Source organism: Epinephelus lanceolatus, chromosome 23, assembly GCF_041903045.1.
Source record: "Epinephelus lanceolatus isolate andai-2023 chromosome 23, ASM4190304v1, whole genome shotgun sequence".
Classification (NCBI taxonomy): Eukaryota; Metazoa; Chordata; class Actinopteri; order Perciformes; family Serranidae; genus Epinephelus; species Epinephelus lanceolatus.
This window is the reverse complement of record NC_135756.1, coordinates 26,125,078-26,138,964: the sequence shown is the minus strand read 5'-3', so window position 1 is coordinate 26,138,964 and position 13,887 is coordinate 26,125,078. Positions and strand designations below refer to the sequence as shown.

At 42.0% G+C, this 13,887-nt stretch overlaps 1 protein-coding gene across 7 annotated transcripts in view; it reads right to left on the bottom strand.

Moving 5' to 3' along the window:
* foxp2 (forkhead box P2) overlaps positions 1-13,030 on the bottom strand; it is a 117,876-nt gene extending 104,846 nt beyond the window's left edge. For all 7 annotated transcript variants that reach the window (XM_033614567.2, XM_033614572.2, XM_078164932.1 and 4 more), the window contains exons 1-3: positions 12,656-13,030; positions 2,819-2,885; positions 2,051-2,116 (exon numbers count right to left, since the gene is read on the bottom strand). The gene's annotated coding sequence lies outside the window, so the exon portion shown is untranslated. The remainder of the gene's footprint in view (positions 1-2,050; positions 2,117-2,818; positions 2,886-12,655) is intronic.
* Between the last annotated feature and the right edge of the window lie 857 nt (positions 13,031-13,887).

Sequence of the window (13,887 nt, the reverse complement as noted above, 5' to 3'; positions counted from 1 at the left end):
TAGAAGTGTATTTTTTAAACGTTCTTCTTTGTTGTGTTCAGGATGGTCCTGGTACCAGGTAGGAGCAGCATGCATCCAAGAGGTTACGAAAACCCTGGACACAAAAATACTATATAAATATGAATATGTATATAGAGAGGCAAAGCACCAAGTGGACAAAGCTTGCTCCAAAACTTGAGTAAATCTGGGGTTAACTTTCAGTTTTGTTGGCAAGTACTGAAGGAGATGATGAAGATGAAGAGTGACACAGAGTTGGCCTGTTTTCTGTTGGACAGGTAGGTGCTAGCGATTGGTAGAGTATCGGCTCTTCCATTACAACAAATCAAACGTTCATACAATAGTGGCTTCTGGTGCACATGTATGTAGGGAGGAGGGGCCAAGTTTGAATGCTGTTTACAATCAGTACCAAAAATTCCTGCATAGTATACCTCTAAATGATTTATAACATAATGATTACATATTTGCTACATACCTATAGCAAATCATTCCACTCAAACATTCACACACCACTCTTTTGACCTATAACCTGATTCTACACTGCCCTGTTTACTTCCAAACCAACAAAATTAAAAGTTTTATTGTGTTTCTTCATGCCATCACTACGTGAAAGTGTTAAGAAATGTGTGTGTGCACTCGTGCAACATGGATGCATTAATATATGCCAGAGATCTAATCAATAGAATGGCCATGATGGCCATCATTAGTCATGATGGAGATACAATTAGTCATTGCAGTTACGTGATCTGAGATTCCTCACACTCATCTGTGGGCTGACCTGGTGACAAACACTATCTTGTATCATTAGCTTGGAAAAAGGAGCTATTTCTGATCATGTCAAAGTTTTGCAGAACTACAAAGACGCAGGGTCAAAGAGGCAGACTTTAGTTATTAACTGATTCACAATAAAACTTGATATCACCTATATATTTCACTTTTAAGTGAGTATTATTTAAAGGGACAGTTCATCCCAAAATCACTGTTTTGGTGTGAGTTGCCAAATGTTGGAGATATCAGCCTTCTCTCCAATATAATGAAACTAGATGGTACTCAGCTTGCCGCGCTCAAAGTGCCAAAAGATACATTTGAAAAACTCAGCAGTGATTGCTCTTTCAAGAAATCATGACTAGGTAAGGATAGTAGAGTAAAGATATCCACAGACCTTGTTGTAAACAGTTTCATGTAGGAACTTTTTTGTTTTTAACCAAACTATTTTGATTTTTTTTTTTTTTAACCAAACTACACCCACCAACCGTATCACTGCACAGAAGGAAGTGTGCATCTACTCATGTTTGTGACAGCATGATATGTAAACTGTATTGCCGTCCCCCTGGGCTGACCTGTAACATTAGCTAGCTCGGTGGTGCTAGTCAAGCTGGCAGTAGATGCACTCGTCCTTCTGCGCTGTGATATGGTTGGTAGGTGTAGTTCAGTAAAGAGAAAATAGCTCCTACATGTAACTTCTCACAACAAGGTCTGTGGATTATCTTGACTAACTGCGTCATGCGCTGCGCTTTGAGCACCACAAACTGAGTGCCATCTAGTTCCATTACATTAGAGAGAAGGCAGACATCTCTATGGCTGATATCTCCAACACTCAGCAACTTACACCAAAACAATCTAGATTGTTAGATAGCACTGCAGGTAAGACATGTAGAAATGTACTAATTTTGGGGTGAGCTGTCCCTTTAATATTCAGCTGAGACAACACTGTGCTTGAGAAATACACACAAATATTTGTCTTGGTATCTGAAATCAGTTACCTCTGGAGATGTAAATTAATCTCCCACATCCAGACAACTTTTTGACAGATGACATTTTAATGTTATTGGTTCTAAATGATGCGAGAAGTTTGGTCCATGTACTAACAGGTATACTTTCCTCATACCTGGCTCGGCTGTTTTGTCATTTCAGTACCCAGGATTGTGTTACTCTGAAGCCAAAGCTCACAAACAGTTATGACTGATGTGACTCATTACAGTGGACACATCTATCTGGGAAAAACAAACACATCACCAGGCATGCAAGGACAATGAAAACTGCTTTCACTTACCACTCTAGACTTTACAGTGTGCGTCGTTTGCTTTTTTCTACGGGCGCAGAGTGTACATATTTCATCCTAAAAAGAAAATAAATGTTTGGACTGAAAATATGAGCAATACAATGAACAAAGTTACAGCTCTGTCTTTTACTCTCTGTAAAGCAAGTATGGAGTAATACATACCAGGTACACTCACGCCAGGTTTCGTGCTAATATAACCCTGTTCACTTTATTCTGTTCTGTTCAGCTACAAATCTCAATCAAGACATCAACAAAGTAAATAAAAAGAAACCCCCTGATGTGTAAGCTTGCCCACATTTGTCAGCCGTAACGCATATCATAACTTCTAAGCTAGAGTAGATTGAAAATCCCTGGGGTGTGAAAACCAAACAGGCACAACTGAAAGGTTGCCCAGTGGAGGGGGAATTCTATCAAGGTGGACAAGATGAAGATTTGTTACATTTGAGTGGGGAATGGGCCCCCCTTGACCTCCACTAGCCACTACAATCACCCCAACACAGCAGGGCTAACAATACTGTAACATCACGACCAAAGAGACACTAAAAAACTAAATTAGTTTATCATTTTATTCAATCAAAAAAAGACATCCCTTGAAAGAGTTTTAGTTGGAAAGAAGAATGATCTTGAGAATACATTGTAGGTTACTGTTAATTTTAGCACTGATCCTTGAAAAGACACTGTTAATGCTACTGTAATCTTCCTCAAGGTTAAGGCTTTCTTTGACAGATGGACATGAAGGGACCATGTTCAAAAACTCACCCTATGGGAGAGAACTTGCTGTTGTTGTCCGTCACAGGAGTGGAAGGAGTCCAGCGATGTCGGCTATCTGAATAAAACAAAACAGAAAGTGTACAGTTAGCCCAAATCTATTCATGAAATGCTGATTTTTTTTTTTTTTTTTTTTTTCTCACGTTTCCTAGGTACGTTCAGAGCCGGCGTGGACATGTGTGGGCTAGATTGTGTCTTGCATAACTATTGTCTGTGCAGCTTGTAGGTGAAAGCAATAAACTTTGGAACAACAAAGTGCACCTGGATTTTGCTGTGAAGCATGAGAGCGTGTGTGTGTGTGTGTGTGTGTGTGTGTGTGTGTGTGGGTGTGAGTGTGTGTGTGTGAGTGCATGCACAAACAGGCAACGTACAGTACAGTAAAAGCTACAGTCCCACACCCCCACCCCATTACCCACCCACACACACACTCCTCACCCTCTCTCTCAAGTTAAAAGGTGCAGTGCCTGGAAGGCTCAAGCTCTCAGCGCCAAGTAAATCACACTATTAAACTGACACGATTGATTTCTCATGTAGGTCCATTCAGCTGTCTGCGTCTAAGTACACATGCTATGGCACCGGTATAATTTAGAGGCCATTAGTATTGATGATTTTTTGTGTTAATCACACAAACTGCAGCAAGAGTGTACAATACCACAGCTGCAGCTACAGATTGCTTTGGACGTTTTTACTGCACATAGGCCACATTTAGAGCATTAGGCAAAAATAATAATAATTCCCCTCATTTAAGAGCATTGTGGGGGCACATTTCTGCAGCTGGGGGCACGAGGGGGCACAAAACGGCCTGGATATTCCTCTCCGAGACTTTTTTTTCTCCTTCCCCTTTATTCTCCCAGAATTCCAATGACCCCTACAGGCAACCAACGACTGCTGAATCCCAAGGAATGTGCTCTCTGAACTGTACAAAAAGCCCTCAGCTCAAAGAGCACAGCTGAAAACAAAACATGCCAACTGCTATAATTTTTCACTGTTTTGAGTTTGTGGAAAATGTTGCACAGATTGCTGTGCAACGTTTACTCAGAATGGGGTGAGAGAGTTTGAGGCGGGGGTGGGCACAAACTAATACACTGTTTGTTTGGGAAACAGACATGAAAAGGTTTGACGAGTTTAGAATCACATACAATCATATGATTAATTTTCATTTTGTACATCTACATAGGAAAGTAAGAAAATATCGTTACACTGTACCGATTCTCAATTGTTAATAAATAGTTTACACACAAAAATTCATGGCAGTATTTCTAACCCCTGACTGCCAGATAGCAGTGCTGTAATCTATCTTCAGCCATTTGACTCTTCTATTCTGACATAATACATTATCAATACACACAAATACAAATACAGATTCCACTGTTCTAATTTCATTAAAGAAGAAAAGTTTTCTTTACTCTGATTTTATACATGTGTGTTGTTTATATCACGAAAGTTTGGCTAAAATTAGATTTTAAAATCACATTCACCTTGCTTGCAGTATAAAATATATCGCATAAGGATAGAAGATACGGTGTTGTTATTCAGTTTTTCTTTCAAGCTAAATTTTGAATGATGCTCGTGCACTGATTAGATGGAGATGGACAGTATTTTGTGGCAGCCCCATCATTGCACCACACCAGCAAAGGGGCTAATATTAGCGCATCTATCGTCGTATTTCCATCACTGCCAATCATAGCCAATCGGAGCTAGAACTGCTAATTATTCGTGACTAGTTATTTGAGAGTTATTTGGCCCGTGAGTAAATGCAGATTGTAACTTTTCCTATTAATTTCAAAAGCCAGATGTTCGTGGGTGTTAGTGAGTTTTTCGTCCAGTGGGAAACAGGCTTAATAGAACAGGTAGAATAGTCTAATACTGTTAGTTCAGAAAATTACAACACGTTACTGTAATGCAGCCTTTAAAACCAGGAAACACGATATTACGATAGCCAAAATCTAAGACAATATCTGGTCTAGTCCATTACAAAGCCTTATTATTACACGCCAAACAACTGAGAAATACAGTTCTATGTATATAAAGTAATGGCATGAACAAACGTCTGAAAAATACTATGAGATTTTACAAAAAGCCAAGCTTTTGGGGATGACTAAAGCTGTGGGATGACTAAAGCTGTCAACCAAAGAAAACAGATAGTTATTATAATTTAGATATAAAACATCATTCTAAGTTAATGCCCCTTTACTTCAAATTATTTGCTGCTTAGCAGACTTCAATATCACAACACCTCTGGGCTGTGCAAATGTCATATTTTATTCACTGGAAAAGCATTAGGAATGCTATTAGTCTGTATGACCTCCAATTCGTGGGGATTTACAAATACCACACATATCTTTATGCCAAATACAAAACCACTGGTAAATTCTATCAACTTATAAATATGGCAAATGCATTCAAGTATTCATGAAGGCCTAATAATGCTATAGGCTGATATTTACATAAAGCGCTCGTGCACTAAGTCAAGATAAACTATTTAAGACCCCGACCACAAATACTTCCACACTGCAGAAAAAGGAGGGTCCTGCGATGAAAGAGGACATTATGCTAACAAGTCAGATTACTGTACACAATAACTTTATCTTAAAAGTAAATACCATCCTTGGTGTTGGAAAAGGAGGGGGGGGCATTATGGAAAGTCACTGGCAATATTTCTGTGGGGACCAAATGCTCCTTATCAGTGTTAGTCGAGCAATTCAGGCCCGCCCGAAGAAAGATGAGTCTTCAAACTCATTCTATTCATGGTCAGACGTGTAATTACCCTCAGCTCACAGTCTAGACGTAACCGCTTTCACAGTATTTAAGACCCCCTATGCAACGCGCGGACGCCGGCTCCTACCACCGAGCCCTGCACGTTAAATCTGTGGGCAGATAAATTAGTGAAGAATGCAATAAAATAGACACAATGAGAGGAACTTTATCCTCCCCGCTGCTAAATGAGATTTCTTTGAAATGCAGATCAGTGGCTCTAGATTAGTGAATTTTAGCTGCTGTCAACATCATAACAAAATACAAATGCGATTGTTCGCTGGTGCCTTATCTCCTTGCTTCCATCTGTTGGCTGGTTATTTACTCCCCCCTGATTTACTATGCAGATCTAAATAAGTCGCATCAAAAGGAGGGCTTACTGCACAATGCCTTCTTAAGCTTCTACATCAAGGTATTTGAAAAACCGGTAGTCACATGAAAAGGCTGCCCATCAAAGGCACATCTCTAATGAACTCTCCCATATCAGAGGGGGCTTGCGGGGCCTGGCTTTAATGCCGTCTGCGTGGTGAGAGAGGAGCAGAACTACAAATCAGACCCACCAATCCATGGTTGGGAAAGGGAGGAGGAAGATGGAGAGGGGGAGAGAAGAAAGGAGAGACAGGAGAGGGAGGCAGAGGAAGGCCTCAGTTATCAGATGAGATTAACTCAGCACCGGACTAGTCCTAGGTCTTTCCATCCATCCATCCAGCTCTTTGGTCTGGGCTGAGGAAGGCGCTGATGAAAAGACTACAATAGCACTAGATTAGAACGAGTAACCATGGATTAGACAGGACTCTACAGGTCAGTTATACTGGACCACGAGAACAGAAAATCAAACAGCAAAAAAAGTAGATACAGTGTCCTTAAGGATTTTGACACAACTGGACTGCAGGCAAATCAAAGAATATCAATAAATTCTGTTTTTTTTAAAAAAAAATGACAAACCAGTCCAGTTCCCAGAGGGGGATTCTTGGACCGACTGTCAAAAACAGGAAAGAAAAGCACACTCTGCTGTCCTCCCCTCCCTCCTCATTCTCCCCAGGTCTGCAAACAGCTTTGCTAATCTCAAACAGAGCTTTTGCATTACGCTCTTGCAATAACCTTTAATTTCATGGTGTATTTGTTGCATTCAGAGCACAGGCCGGATTACAACCGACAATCTTCAGACTTATACAGCGAAAATAAACTGCATGGAGAGATCATGATCTGTACCCCCCTCCACCCACCCCCCAGCACACACCCCGCCATCATCACCGCCGCCATCCTGCTTTGTAGCAGTGTGCCTGGATGAAGAGGAGACCCCCACCAACAAGCATGCAGTTTACCAGTGAACAATTAGCCCCGGAGCAAGAGCAGGCCCGGCGCTGGCACATGTGGTTAAGAGGCGAGCGCTGCAGGAGAGCACCAGATGATGAAGGGATGAGGATGGGAGGTGGATGAGGAGGAGGGGTAGAGAAGAGGACACCAAGGGGGGCGGGCAGGGGGAGAGGGTGGAAGGAGGTGTTTTGCGTGTGCCAGGCACGCGTGCGCCACTTCTTGGCTACTGGGCATGTCCTTCATCATTCACTTACAGCTCCTCTTTACAGAGAAGATAGAGACAGATAATGGGCCCCCTCTTTAATTCCAAGACAACTTTGACTCCAAACTTTGGGAACCCATCCAGACTGAGCTGTAGTGTGACGGCATCCAATGCCTGACTCACTTTACTACAGAAACCCAACTTCTCGTCCCTCCCCTCACAACGCCTCGAGCATCTTTCTGCTGTGCAGTATGCCAACTGGGCCCGGTGCCAGTCGCATTTGCAACCACAAGGGACCCTTGTCTTTTTGCCTTGCCTAATGAAATGACAAAACAACAGATTTGCATATGCAGAAACAGGTGTTGTAACAGGTTTGACTCCTCTTGACCCAAACCGTGTTAAAGAGAGAAAATGAATAGAAAAAAAAACATGCATGAAAAAACTAAAAAAAAAAAAAAGAAAAAAAGTTTATGACCAACAGCTGCCTGGAGGTATTTAGGCTCTAATGGGCACTCAAGTCTGCACCATCTGCCCTGCTGCTTGCCAGAAGTGACAATATAAATTAAAAACCACTCATCAAATATCATAAAAATAAACCATTGTTTTGCTGCCTCCATATGTTGTGGCCATTTTATTTCATTCTCGGAGAGTAGCGATGGAGGCTGAGCTCGGAGGCCTATCGCTGTGATCCGGGGAAAATCCGGAGAGCTGCACAGTAGCCTGTAATTACCCTCCCACCGATCTGCTGTCTTCAGACCAGAGCCCTGCGTCATCCTACACATTATCCAAGTCCATCCTCCCCACATTACAGAGTAAAAAACCCAACAGAGCCAATGTGGTGAAAACAAGGTCATTGTTTAGAGTAGGATTAGGGGTTGCCATCCAAGAGCGCAAGCTGGGTGTTCAGATGGTGAAAGGAGATAAAATCACAACACTATACTTGCTTGTAACCAGATAACTGCTATTATGTTTTATGCAAATTTAGATTTGCCATGCCAGAAACAGACATTGTGGTGGCGAGTGTGTTGCTGTGAAACAACCCCAAACTAACAGTGATGCATCTCTGAAAATGTCAAATGTCTCTCCTGCACATTTTGACCAAATTATGTCCTGGCCCAAAGGGCTCGACTGGAAACATTCCTTTTGTCCTTTACTGAAAGACACAGCTACTATATGACACCCCCTGCCCCGCCGAACCCACTCAACACTGCCGCCGCCGCCACCCAACCCCCCGCTTCCGTTTTTTCCCTCCTGTTTTTATTTAGATGAGTGAGACAGAAGGAACAAACCTGAGACAGTCGTGACCCTGCGCGAGTGTTGTAACTTGGTCTAGAGCTACGCCGGCAGAAGGCAGCACCATATGCCCTCAGCCCCGAGCTGGATGCTCTTTCTGCAGCCTAATGTGCCTGTCAAAAACTGTTACTGTCACGAATCCCCCCCATGTTTTTTTTCCCCCTCTCACAACATGTTCGAAATAAACATTGTTTTTCCTTCTCTCTCCTTGTGTGTCTCTCTGGGTAAAGAGGAAAGATCCTTGGAGGGAATCCTTGGTAACTGTTAGGTATTGATGTATCTGTATCCTGGTCAGAAACAGTCTATAGCTGAAGCTCTGTTATCGTTGTCACGCATACATTAAAAACAAATCAATTTTTTAGATCATTATAAATTGATCAAAACAAGTGTAACTTCCTTTTTTTTGTCACTTTACATAATTGCCAAATGTGCAGGATGCAGTATCCATCACACAACTAATAACCAGAGACAGTTGTCATCACTGAAAGACACTTTAATAAAGACAAAAATGGCGGATAGCTCCCACTGTTAGCCTACAGTGCTGTCTCACATGAGAGTCTGACTGTTTACGAGTGACAGGCTGATGGCTGAACGCGGTCTGAGCAACAGTGACCTTGCCTTTTACCATGAGTGACCCTCTATCTTTAATTCAGGGCAAGACCCCAAAACCAACACATTTTTTCACACCAGGACACTGTCCATCTGACCGTGACTTGAATAAAAGCTGCCATGCCTTCACACCACACTGACCAGCAAGTAAACATGCAATTGTTAACTCAACAACGAACAGGGGAAAAGAGAGAAATCGGAGCAAGCAATGTGTGTAGCTGCTGCTGGTGGACTGCGATTGAAATGATAGTTTATTGGATAAACAGACTGACAAGTCCGTTAGTGTTGCAGTCCAAGCTTTTGGCAGCTCTGAGTGTCAGCTCGACGGGAGACTATTAAACTACAAGGTCACCATCAAGACTGTGGTGCCAGGAGGTGAACTCTATGAAAAGGCATAAATTGTCTTACATAGCTTTAAAGAAATGTTGTGCAAGCAAACTGAAAGTTTGTTTTAGAATTTAACATGCATGTCCCTTTCCATTTTAGAATCTGACACACTGCGAGGTTTTACACGCCAGCCAAGAGCTACACTTTCTAACTTGTGAGAGCTGTGTCATTTTGTTTGTGGCTTTACGAGCCTTGGAAGGAGGTTTAATGACGCAAGATATAATATTTGCAAAACAATCTTTGCAAGATATTTTGACACTTGATTGTTTTGATCTAATGCAACCGCATAGTCTTTTTAAACTTTGGCCAAGAAAACAGGAAACCCATAAAAATACATTCAACAAATTCTGCACAGGGCTGTGAACTGAGATGAAACAAATGGCCGGTGTGAAAAAAAGTAAGTCCACTGGCTTTCCTCAGATAGCTCTTAACGTAGCCTTGTGTGGGCAGCCTGCAATCTCCCTTCTAATCCTCATCCCCTGACCCCACCCTGCACTGCTTTCTCCGGCCAAAGAGTCACAACGGTTCTCCCTCACAACAGAGTCGAGTCGGGCTTAAGAAGTGACCCAGAGCGTAACTAAAAAAGTCTGAGCTGTCTCAAGACTCTTAGTAACTGTGGCACACAAAACATCATTACTGTGATGTGGATAATTACAGTGCAAAAGGGTGGCCTCTTAAGCATGTAATGCACTCTTTTATCTTAAGAAGTCAATCTTTCCGAAGCTGACAGCTTGCAGTATATGATCCCCGTAAACAAATACTTTTGCGCGGCACAAAAGTGCCATTAAAGGCCAAAACTGTCAACACAAATTCCATTCTTCCAGAGGAAAGGAGGGGGCAAAGTGAGAGGGAGGAGGGGAGGAGAAAAAAAGGACTTGATCACTTCTGGTTGCTTTAACTTGCATGGAGGTTGTCATGGAAACATTTCTATGAAGTTAACTGGGATAAAACCTGAACATTTGCCATTTAATTGCCTTTAAGCTTAGTAACAGGGCCGAGTTAGCTGCATATGAAAACACAGTGTGCAGGTTACATGGATGAGCTCAGTGAGATGTTTAGAAAAGTGAAGCTGGTGCACCACTCCCTCGATTTTCTTACCCATTTTCCCCCCCAAATGCAGCAACACCTCAAGGGTTGAGCGAGCAGTCTGTTTCATTACGGAGGTGTTGGGGGATGGGTGATGGTGCAATTCAAAAGCTAATCCAAAAGTGAGCAAGTGTTTCATTGCCTAAGAAGTACTCTGACTCAAAACAGAATTGATGTGATATGTGCAGAAAAATCCACTCTCCGGAGTTCGGCTGTGATTCCCATTTTTGCACGTATTGTCGGCGCGAGCAGTTTTCTGCGTTCACAGCAAATGCACACAAAGTTTTCTCTTGGAAATTAAAAATAAATTGCAAAGCGTTCTCTACTTCAGCTCGGATGGAAGCAACAATTTCCATATCTGAGATACAATCGTGCATCAACCAGTGTTCATTGAGCTGAAAGCTGAATCTTAATATTGATAAATGATTGAAACGTATGACAGGGTATACACATTAATCCTGTGGAGGACATTCATTTTCCTATTACCATAATGTAGAGCACGACTGCCCGATGATAAATGCAGCAATCAAAAAACGGACGCAGAGTGGGAAGAGTCGAGGTAATAAGTGCACTGCTCCTAACAACGGTCAGTGTTGGAGGGAGACTAATGGCAAGTCTCTCTCCATCTCTCCCACTGCCTTGGGGGGGAACAAACGCATTGTGTTTTACAAAAATCATCTGACCTTACTTACCGCACACACTACCCCTGACAACAAGTAAACACCAGAGCACGCACTGCTTTAAAAAATGCTTTAAGAAATGATTACAGGGGCACCTCAACAAAGGGGCTGATTGTGCACTGTCGATGACATATTTCACAAGGGGCATTTATTGCCGCCTGGCCCTTTGAAGAGTGAGAGCTGCAGAGTGAGGGGGGAACTGGCCCACACCTGCATAACTGAGGAGGGAACACCTGTGCACCCTGCGGCTCCAACAAGGAGGGTCGATCCAGCTAATCCAGGGGTGAAAGCTGATCAGAGGACAGGCCCGAAGAGTTCAGCAGCTCCCCCACTACCTTGTTAGCCTTTCTTCACCAAAAAAAAAAAAAGTTACATCTATTGATTTTTTGGGGGCCGCAGTGATTGCAAGAGAACAGTGGCAAGACACAGAGGGAAATAGAAAGGAAGTCAGCAGATGCTTTTAGAAGCTTTTGCCTAATTTGTTAAAATCAGTCATGATGATTTCTGATATGCCACCAGCATCCCTGATGCTTTCTGGACAACGAAAAAAGATGGGATATAAAAATGGAGCGAGCAAGCACGGTAAGGTGACTGCTGATAATCGTAGATATTGATCATGCAGATGAAGCATTGATAATTATAAAAACAGCCTGTGCTTTAAATCTAATTGCATTTGTTTGGGTGTGAAGGTTCGAGCTTAAGACAGTGTGACAATGCTATTTTAAAAACATGATATTAAAAAAATGCTTTTAAAATATGCAACCCCTGTGTGTGAGAGATGAAAATGCCATGGCTACAACAGTAAAGGAATTTAAAATAAGAAATATATATAAATTTAGCATAATAAATATGTTGCAAGTTGTATTACACATAATTAATCCACTGTTTACTTGCATTTTAGTAATTAATACAATTATAAACAACCAATAAATACAGCAAAAATAGCTCTCATGACATTACTGTAGATATAATCTGACATAATATGTTGTTAAAGGCGCCTTTAGATCAGATTGAAATCCAACAGAGTAATAATATGACCGAATTCAGCACATTTCTGACAAAATTAAGCTGTAAAATTAGTTTTTAGATATGTCATGTGAAAGTTAGTGGTGAATAAAACTCGTTTATAGGCTATAATTTGTAAGCCGCATTAATAAGATGAATTAAAGGTTAAATAGGAAACAATAAGTCGGCTTTTCAAAAGTCAGCGTTGAGCGTTCAGGGCAGCCAAAGCCTGGACAGAGCTGCCCGAAGGTCCAACATGAAAACTCCAATGCTAGGTGAAATATGTTCACAGCTGCTCCCTAATTAAAAAAGCACAGGAAGTCCACGCGCGACGTGTAAATAACAACGTCGCGAGCCAAGTTGCAAAGCGCCAGATAACACCGGGGCAAACTTGTGGCCGGCGGTCCACTTCCCTAATTCTCACACACACACACACACAAAAAGTCAAAGAGTGCGGAGAGAAACAGGCTCTTGGGCAAGGGGGGAAAAACTTACCACAAAAAAAGCGGCAGGTAGCTATATTTTTCCTCGCGGTAAAGTCAAAGGGGACACGCCAGGTGAGAAGCCGTCGTCCTCTGTGTTTGCAGAGATCTTCACACGTGACTGTCCAAGTTCACCATAACGCAGAGAAAATGAACAACAAGCTGCAGAGTAAATAAAAAAGCTCAATATTCCTCCGCTGGGCACCGCTGTCGGAGACACACACACACTCTCTCCTGCTGTCTCCCGTCAACGCCGCTGTTATTACTAATGCAACAGAGGGGGAAAGCAGTACACTGAGTCCTGTTTGAATGACGCGCAAATGCGAGGAAGAACGCGGCTTGTTTTTTTCGTTACGATTCAAACACACACATCAAGCTGTATCCCAGCAAGCAAGTATATTTGGGACTAGAAACCCCCCCAGGGGAGGCACTTGCTTGTGCGCGGAGGTGTGTTGTTATTTTTGGGCGTACTGCGACCCCGTGTGACGTCAGGGGCCACCTGCTATGTAAACAAAAAAGTCATTTTGAAAAGTTTGTTTCCCCTTTTTCAAACGTTTCACGGGCTGCCATTGCTCTGTGAGTGTCGGAGGGTTGCGCGTGGTGTGTTAGGAAGCTTCCACGGTAGTCTGACGGTGTTGTTGGGGAGTGAGCCGGTAACCCTCCGGTAACGGGACGGTCCTTCCGACCAAAAGATAAGTGCGCGTGTATATGACTGACTTGTGAGGGGAGATATTGCAAAGACAAATTGAGACTTCATTTAAAAAAAGAAATCAATAAATATTCCTGTAATATTTCAACAAAGACTTCCACTTTTTTTTCCTGTGGTTTCCTTCTCAGTGACCGACATCAAACATGATTACTTTCCTTTTATCTTTAACATATTCATATAGGAAGTGCCATACACTACGACACACACATATTTTTCTGTTAAAACTCTTAGAATTCTGCATAAAAGAAATATCCTAATTAATATTGTGAACATGAATCAAGAGAAATTATCGATGCAAAATTAAGATAAAATATGTCTGATTGTGTAAACCAGGAAAGGAAACACTAAAGCAGCTTTAAAGTCAGGTTGTCAACTGCACGTTTAGCATCACTTTCTCACACATTTTAAATCAGATTTAATTTTTAAATACATTTTATACACCTTATTAAACACCTCGCAGAGAAAATGTCTATCTTAATATTTGTCTGGAGGAGTGTGCATACAGTAAAATGATGGGTAATCAATACCGGTCAGTA